This window comes from Haliotis rubra, unplaced genomic scaffold (assembly GCF_003918875.1).
Source record: "Haliotis rubra isolate DU_JTF1 unplaced genomic scaffold, ASM391887v1 Scf802, whole genome shotgun sequence".
In the NCBI taxonomy this organism is placed as follows: domain Eukaryota; kingdom Metazoa; phylum Mollusca; class Gastropoda; order Lepetellida; family Haliotidae; genus Haliotis; species Haliotis rubra.
The window spans coordinates 350,341-359,965 of record NW_025767527.1 but is presented as its reverse complement, the minus strand read 5'-3'; positions in this window follow the sequence as shown (position 1 = coordinate 359,965).

Here is a 9,625-nt window from a genome sequence, read left to right as displayed (position 1 = left end):
ACCAGGATACTTTCAGCCGTTCACAAGTCATGGGAAGATAGCTACCCACTTTCAACCACAGAAAAAACGTCTCCTGTAGCAAGCTCTTTGAAATCAGACTGTACTGCTCCCTACCACTCAGTATATCTGAGGCTCTCACAGTTAAGATCCTGTCCGAACGACCTTTCATCCAATAAATCAAAGATTCGCTTTGGAAAGTGTGTTGGGGAAAATTTGAAAGATGTTTCTGATCATGCCTTCCAGAACATTTTAGTGCGACGCCTTCTGAGAACTAAGATTCTATTTGAAATACATTGTGTTCAGAAAATAGAGGGACACTTTTAGCCCTTTAGGATGTTGATAGTCTATGTGTTCATGTACGAAAATCACAGTTGGGGATAGAATCTTGGCAATAAAGTTAAAAGTCAACAAAATACACCACTGAAAATTATGTGAAATGATGTCACTGTTCCTCATTCATGTATTCGTAGCCATTGTATTAATACGTATCATAGTCTAAACGGAGAGATCAAATCGATCAATCCTTCGTTCCTCTGCTTCCAAACAACATCTTTTGTCAAAGGCACTTTGGTTCCCATGCTTCCACTGACTCAGTATTGTATATACTCAATTTTGTTGGGTTGTAATCATATTGCCAAGATTCTACCCAAAAAAATTTAATTTTGTTTTTATATTTCTGTCTAAAGCCAGTATGCAATCTCCTACACTCCTAAACTTACAGGGGTACCTTCGGTGTACTTTAAGTACCTGTCTGACAGCAGCCTCCTAACCAAGACTTGAATCCTGTCTAAAATGTTGGAAATATACATGTATATCGTGCCTAACCGTCAGCAGTGCCAATTGTATGATCATTCCAAGGTCCTGAGATTTGTTTCGGCCTCCCCTTGCCCTTGTACCACATGGCGGTGCTGGTGCTGGCCTGGGTGAAGCTACAGTTGGTACCCTCGAAGTCACAGAAGGTCAAGTTATAGCTCACAACTGAAAATGGTTTGATTGAGTGAGTGAGTGTGGGAGGAAAGCATACCGTGTCTGAGAACCTACCAACATGGGTGTGGTACTGACATTCCTAACCAACCCTCTTTAATTTTACAACGATGAAATGTGGTTTAGCTTTTAGGAACAATATATTGTGGGAAACATTATTTCTTGGTTTCTTTTCAATTTGCGTAACGTTCAAATGAGATTGAACTTTAACTCAATTTCTCAACGGGTCTTTTAATCGTATTCATATTTTCTAATAATTATTAACACCTGATTATGCAAAATAGCTTCATGATGTTTTTGATTTGATCTTCTTTTTTTGACAAATCCTTCTGGAGCTGTTCTACGCTTGAGTTTCCGTGTGGAGAATTTGACCGACCTTCACTCTGGAAAAAAAATACTTCATTAATATTACGTATGTGCTTGGAGTCTCTGTGTGTCATCTTCTGTGTATGTGTGTATATGTGTGGGTTTGTTGTTTAAACGTCACATGTATGAGATGTCTCTGTAAATACGTTTATTACCCACGTGGTCAATGTATGGGTAGTTGCATACTAATCTCGTACGTCACACGAGTGTCGTATCGCGTTGACCTGTGTCGTAACGACTTGACCTGAGATTCCAACGATTTGATTGGATAACCGATGACCTCTCAATTAGGTCACATTCCTACGTAACTATTTTTTCATTCATAACAAACACGTGAATCCATTCATTCTACAACTTAAATGCATTGTGGGAATGTAAACATCGCGACCGTTGCCGTGTCGCTGTTTAATTGTGAGTCGAACTGTGACATTATACCCGTCGAAAAACGTAAACGCAATGTTTCCACCAGTGATGTAGCCGAACGAAGCAACTGCAAACCAAGAAACGGGGTGCTACGGAGTAGTTTACTGTAGGAGGCTGTAGGAGGCGATGACAACTGACATGCATCGTGACGTCGGTTACCAAGGCAGTGACGTCATTACAGTGACGTCATGCAAATATTGTACTACAGTACAAAACTCTTCCGCAACCTCTTTATGAAACCGGTTTCGGTTTGAAACCAAATTATTAACAAAAATACGCTATTTTGTAAATTTAATGCATGTAAGACGTGGGTAATAAATAAAATACCACACTCGGTCTCATTACATACGAATTATACGAAACTCGTGACCTTCCTTTCGCTCGGTCAGATACCATAGGAAGGACACTCGTTTCGTATAATTCGTATGTAATGAGACCTCGTGTAGTATTCTCTATACATACCATGACATGATTATAACATAACCTAACGTGTACCCGTGAAGATCCGGGTCGCTGAATTAGTTAACACATGTCATCATATCCCAATTGCATAGATTGATGCTCATGATGTCAATCACTGGATTGTCTGGCCCTGACTTGATTATTTACAGACTGCCGTCATACAGGTGGAATATTGCTGAGGGCAGCGCTGAACAATCAACAAAGAAACTAACGTATTCAAGAAGCTACGCCAATCGTCTTGTCGTTAAGCATAAACTACTTCTTGAATTGTCACATAATAGAACTTTCCTTACGATGAAGTCTTACAATCGTACGTCAGGAACTGTCACATTATACATCACCTACCGTATTCTGCAGCTGGGCAATCTGTTTTGCCATTAACTTCACGGTAGCTTTAATAAGCGCGACGTCATCTTCTACAGCGCGACAACAGGAAGCGGAGGCTGTGGCGGCGGCAGTGGTCTGAGTGTCGCACTGACCCTCGTGTCCGAGTTTGACACTGTACTGACACTGACCATTCATGAAGCTGCATCCGGGGTCAAATGTGCCCCCATATTGGAGTAGAGGCAACAGCAGTAACAACACAAACATGGCAGGGTTGCAGCACTACACAACCGGGTGACCTGTATGACAAACCATTATACGAGTGTGACCGGTCTCGCTGATAAGGTGAGTGAAAGGTTAAACATGCCACACCTACATACATGAAGTGTTAACTGATGTATTCCTTTCCATGGTTCCTTGAACGACATCTTGGTAAGGAATTACTAAAACGTTTGAATGACGTTGATTGCGGCTGTCATGATTCCGCGAAAATGCAAGTGTCCCATTCGTCTTTGGTTCATCTCAAAGTCGGGATGATTCATACAATAAGTTAATGAATCGCTCAAATAATCGTGTTGACTGTTCTCATTGGCTCTTTAGTTTCTTAGTTTCAGCATAACTGTCTGCATCAGCACTGAGTCCACATCCTTAGGTTTACTATAACTTTCTTCATAAGTAGGGCGGTGGGGTAGCTTAATGGTAGCGTTCGCCCGTCACACTGAAGACCCGGGTTCGATTCCCCACATGGGCACAATGTGTGAAGCCCATTTCTGCTTCTTCCGCCGTGATATTGGTGGAACATTGCTAAATGCGTCGTAAAACCATATTCACTCCCTCTTCATAAGGATGAATTATCAATTATAAAACTCATAGCCTTTGAGTAAGGCAATACATGCTTACCATTTTCGCAAAAGCATGGTGACATCACTGATTTTCAGTGGTTCACTCATTTAAGTTCCACAATCCTTTCATGTAATAGGGGCGATGGTTAGCCTAGTGGTTAAAGCGTTCGCTCGTCACGCCGAAGACCCGGGTTCAATTCCCCACATGGGTACAATGTGTGAAGCCCATTTATGGTGTCCCGCCGTGATATTGCTGGAATATTGCTAAAAGCGGCGTACTAAACTAACTCACTCACTCACTTTCATGTAATGTTCAGTGATCCACTTTTTATACTTTTGTACGGGTGATCCTTTGATGTACATGTATGTGTTCCCGTATTCGTATCCCACTGTAACACGTTGGACGTAAATATGTACTTGTTTCATCGTGAAATCAAAGAAATCGTGATATGTCAAGCCACAGATCTTGTTTATGGATACAAATGCTGTTAATTTGTAGAGCATCGATATACGCAGTTGGGATACGAGACATATGTCGAACACTTTAACTATTAGGCTATCCCAACGCCCCATTTTATCAAATGGTTTATCCAGTTGAATAGTGACATTCCAGCAGTAAAATCATGTAATAATATGGGTGACTGAGGAAAACATTGGTTATGAGACTTGGTTGGTTGGTTTGCTGTTTAACGCCGCAATTACCAATAAGACACCTATATGGCGGCGGTCTGTAAATAATCGAGTCTGGACCAGAAAATCCTGGATCAGCAGCATGAGCATCGATCTCCACAATTGGGATAAATTAGAAGGCACTACTGATACTACATAACTCTACTGTTAAAGCGTCCCAGGTGTTTTTTCAATATTTTCTTATCAAGAGGATATCTTAAGAACGTTAAGAAAGGGGACCACATGGAGCTTTATTATACTAGTGCTGAAAAGAAAGTATACAATGTGCCTAACCAAGCTTGAAAAGAACACAAGAGCATATAATGAACATCTGCTTAATTACAAAGAATATTCAATTCTACAGCAAATGTACACAATTTCATTTCGCACAAAGTCGAAAGTACCGTTTGACTGACACTGAAAGACACGTGGTGTCATAGTCTGAACTTTTACACAAATCAACAAGGCGGTTTTTCTGCAAAATGTCATCAAATGTTGAACCAATAGTGAGTGTGACTACCATTGGCGTCAATACTCGCCCAAACAGCATATACCTACCAACTTAGATGCAAAACCCAAAGTGTTTAATGACAATCCCCCAGTTGGTCTTCAGGGGCGGATGCAGCTTTTTAAGAAAGGGGTGGGGGTGCACACTCTTTAGAAAGGGAGGGGTGGGGGTGCACACTTCATTTTCACGACAGTTTCAATTGTCATTTAATAAACTTTCAGGACAAAAGGGGGGTGCACACCCCTGCACCCCCTCTCTGGATCCGCCAATGGTCTTACACCAGTAGACATGAAGTGCCTGAAACGTATTGCAAAAAAGGTACTTATGCGCGAGGTTGAAGACCATCTTGACCCACTCCAGCTTGCTCACCGACAGAGAAGAGGTACAGACGATGCTAACTCTTCTGAATCTCATCTTTAAACATTTGGAAAAAAGTGGATCATACATGGGAATTCTTTTTGGGTGACTTTTCCTCCGCATTCAATACCATTCAGCCACATATACTTCTGTCAAAACTATCAAACATATGTGTTAACAGTAATCTGATCAGATGGATAGGCTATTTTATGATTGATAGACCTCAGAGTGTTACTGTTAATGGGATCAATTCCTCTGTTACCATGATGACCACTGGAGCTCCACAGGGATGTGTTTTGTCACCCATACTGTTTATTATTTATACCAATGATTGTATCAGTAAAGCAGCTAACTGTTTCATTATTAAATTTGCCGATGCCGCAGCAATTGTTCCACTTTTAAAATCTGCTGACCTTGAGGAGTACAGAAATGAGGTTTTTGAATTTTACAAATTATTGTAAAGATTTTAAATACTAAAAACATCAGAAATGATTATTATAGATTTCAGAAAATCAGCTTACTAGTTAGGACCTACTTCAGTCAACAATGAAGACATTGAAATTGTGAATAATTACATGTATTTAGGCACTATCATTGACAGTAAGCTAACTTCGAATGACAATTTTGATTACTTATACAAAAAAGATCAGCAGAAATTGTATTTTTTTACGTCGTCTAAACAATTTTAGGATTGATAGTTCTCTTGTACTGTTTACGAAACATTTATACAAAGCATTTTACAGACTTTGTTGGACCTGTCTGTTCAATCAAAACTAAACTCAACAAAAATGTTAACGCAGCACGCAAAATCATTTGCACAGATTCAGTAATATCTCTCGGCGTACTTTATGAGTAGCAAATTGTCAAAAAAAGTGCGGAAACTGTAAATGACAGCTCTCATATTCTATTTTACGATTTTGAATTTCTCCCATCAGGACGTCGTCTCCGCATGCCGATAGCCACAACAAACAGGTTCCGTCATTCTTTTGTTCCAGCCGTTATTCATTATGTTAACAACAGTTGATCTTCTTAGCCATTCATTTATCATCTTACCTTCATGTAAACCATTTTACACCACTGCTATTTTTCTCATCATTACATTAAGTCATTTCTTACTCTTTCACTCTTTTAGTGCTCTGACCTATTTATTTGTTTATTATGTTAGTGCTTGTTGAAATGTCTAATTTCATGTTTTGTTGTGTTTTACATGTTTTACAATGTAACGAAAATTAAGTATTATCTTATTCTATATTATCTTAACACGTCGACGCACTGATAAAGTAACACGACGAATGACTTTAGGCTGATCCGTTGCCATGCCTGTAGGAAACATTGTTCCAGTTGTTGAGCGGCGACAGGTGGCGCTGATAGTCTTCTGATTTGTCAATGAAGGTTGTCCCGTAATTATATAAGTGTTCTATCGTTTTTGTTTTGTTTTTGTTTTGTTTTTTATTTTTGTTTTACTGTTTTACTGATTTATTTTAAACTTTTTTTTGACCCATTTAAGAGAAGGAGAAAATCATATTTGTTAAAGACACATTCTAATGTAATTATACCAGCTTTTCACCTTATAGTTCCAATTATATTATTTTTCTAATTAGGGTTTAATAATCACAAACGGGAATTGTTTATTGAATATACAAATACAATTGCCTTTTTTCAGCCCCATTAAATCCCCAAGCAGATACTCAAAAATGCCTTTAAAATATTTCTCAAACTGAACTTTCAAGTAACTTTGCTGTCACACCCCTGGTGGAATTTTAATTGAATTCGCTGAAAAAAATATGAATGATCCAAACAAATGTCAGAATAAAATATCCCCAGAGATGTGATATATAAGCCAAATGTTCAAGATTAAAGCTGGTTAGTTACATACAGATATAATATTATTGTTTTTAAACTCTTAGCGATTTATCATTACATTTCCTACAAATGTTTGAAGCGCACGTACAATCTCCATAACAAGCCCGCAAGATCGTCAGAAATGCACTCCCATGAGAGCCGTTATGTCAACTACATACGTGCGTGTATTCGAATCTCTCACCGTCCATGGCACTTTCCTAACTAAAATCTATACGAGGCAACACAGTTCTGTTAACTACGTTTTTTTGTGCTTTCAATGTGACGATATATATTTTTCATGATTTTTTAATTAATGACATAATGTCATAACCGATTTAAGTACTAGAGATTAATTTAATCAAAGCACCTCAACCATTACGCGCGTTCTGATTGGTTTGTCGTAGTTTCGCACATAACAAGCATCGATAGGTGGCATTCGTAACTACTCGCCTCTTTCCGTGACCTACAAGTAGACGGAATGACACGAGTAGTTACGAATGCGATAGGGGGACGAGTCTTCTTGAAGGTTACGGAAAGGGGCGAGTGGTGACGAACGGCCACGAGGTTGTTGCTGGGTAAATGGCAATGCAACTTGTCGCAAAACTACATCCCTGTATCTTCGAGCATTCAGGTTGCCATGAATAATCACAAGTCTTGTCTCGAGATCGTCGCAGATCACACCCCACCATAGGCGGATCCAGACGGGGGGTGCAGGGGTGCGCACCCCCTTTGTGCTTTAAAGGTTGTTAAATGACCATTGAAACTCGGGTAAAAATGAAGTGTGCACCCCTCCTTTTCTCAATAGTGTGCATCCCCCCTTTCTCAAAAAGCTGTATCCGCCCCTGCCCACTCCATCACGCTACCGGCTCCAAACGGCCGGACTTGCTGAACGCAATTTGGCGCTAAAGGTTCACCTACTCGTCGCCACTCACACATCTGCCAAGGTCGAACTCGCCTGGCCCATGTCAATCGACGACGTCGGTTTTGAAGAGTCAGATGCACTCCACGGTAGGATCGACGTGCTCGAATATCATGTTCTCTTAGAATTGTCTGATGTGGCGATCATCACCGGGCGGTGTCACACGTGGTCGACCACTCCTAAACCAGTCTGACGTATGTCCTGTTTCTCTCAGTCGTTGCGTCAGTCTGATGACAGTTGTTCGTGTGAAGCCGAAGGTTCTGGCAATCACGGTATGGTTAGCTCTTTCTTGGGTCATTCCGACATCTCTATCTCTCTTTCGATTTGCCTCAAACGTGACATATTTTTGTGTTCTTTCTACTATCGTTTTGCTCACGTGTCGCGAAGGCTGTTTTATACCGTTAGTATGCACGTGCATTTCGTGTTATATCAGAAGGCGTTTTGGATTTGTTGCGACGTTTAGGCGTTAACTTGTTTGTCCCCGAAAGGGTGGGTCTGTACGTGTGTGACATGGCTCAGTATGGTTTTATTACTTCATTTTTATTTTTGTGATTTTATTACGTAATGTTTTGCGGTGTATAGATTTTTAGCATTAGTTCACATGTATGGAGGCTTCGCAGATTGAACCTTTCACCTGAGACCATATAATAGATATATGGTCTCTGCTTTCACGCACGTTATCGCTGGGACACTTGTTATAGAGTGTATTAAGCAGGACGCCCAACTGTTATGTACCACAACGCTGCCATGTTTGTGCTCTTACTGCTGTTGTCCCTGCTTCAATATGGGCACACGTAAAACTAAACTCATTCACTCTTCCCTAGCGTAAAATGAACACGTACCCACCAGTTTAGCCTTATTGTTACCAGATCACATCAGGGTTGTGGCTTGTTTTATAGGACCTAACAAGGTACGAATACTCAATGCCATTTAGAAAGTGGTCAAACGTAACATATGTTATATTTGGGATTACGCTTTCTCAGTAAAGTACAGATTCTACTACTTTTGTTGGGTTGACTCCAATCCGAGAACCGTGCCAATTTACAGTTATCAGAGGGGTACACAAAGTATCTTGAGGGGTACACAAAGTCTCAAAGTCTTGACTACCAATTGTCGGACTTCCCATTTGTGGAAGCAGCGATGGCTGAGTGGGTTAGACGGTTGACTTTGAGTGGTGGCGATTAGGTGCCTGAATCTGAGGGTGTGGGTTCGAATCCTGAATGGAATCAACCCAACAAAAATGCTAGAATATGTATTTTACTGGGAAAGTGTAATCTCAGTTGTAACATGTGTTACTAACAAAGTAGAAAGTAGTATGCTTTAATGAAAGTAGCATGAAGCCATACACTTGCAGTAAATGTTTGAAAGAACGAAAGTTGTAGGGAGATTACGACTACACTAAACCACTACCATTGTACTGTTCTATTGAGAACCCTCTTTACCCTACAAATCTGTTCTATACACATGGATATGTGTATCGCAACATAATATCTAACTGCCATAATGCATTATGAGCTTAGATCCATGTAACTGAGATACGATTACATGCATTTACAAAGTCAGCGAGTTTTATCATCCGTACATAAATTTTAGGGAGGGGGTGGTAATTCACATTGTACATGCTTCTCCATAAAAATCATCATCAGCCCCTGGCCATAAATTATGAACTGTTCCTTAGTAGAGTCATTGCTATCATTGCTATACCTCTTACCTATCTTATCATGGATGCTTCACTATCGTCATCACCAGTCTCTGTTTCTTTGGGTCTATATAGAGATCCCAGGCCGTATTCCTATTGGATCAAACCCGTGAAGATCCGGGTTAGAATTGATCTTCAGTAACCCATGCTTGTCGTAAATGGCGACAAACGAGATCGGGTGGTCAGGCTCGCTGACTTGGTTGACACATGTCATCGGTTCCCAATTGCGC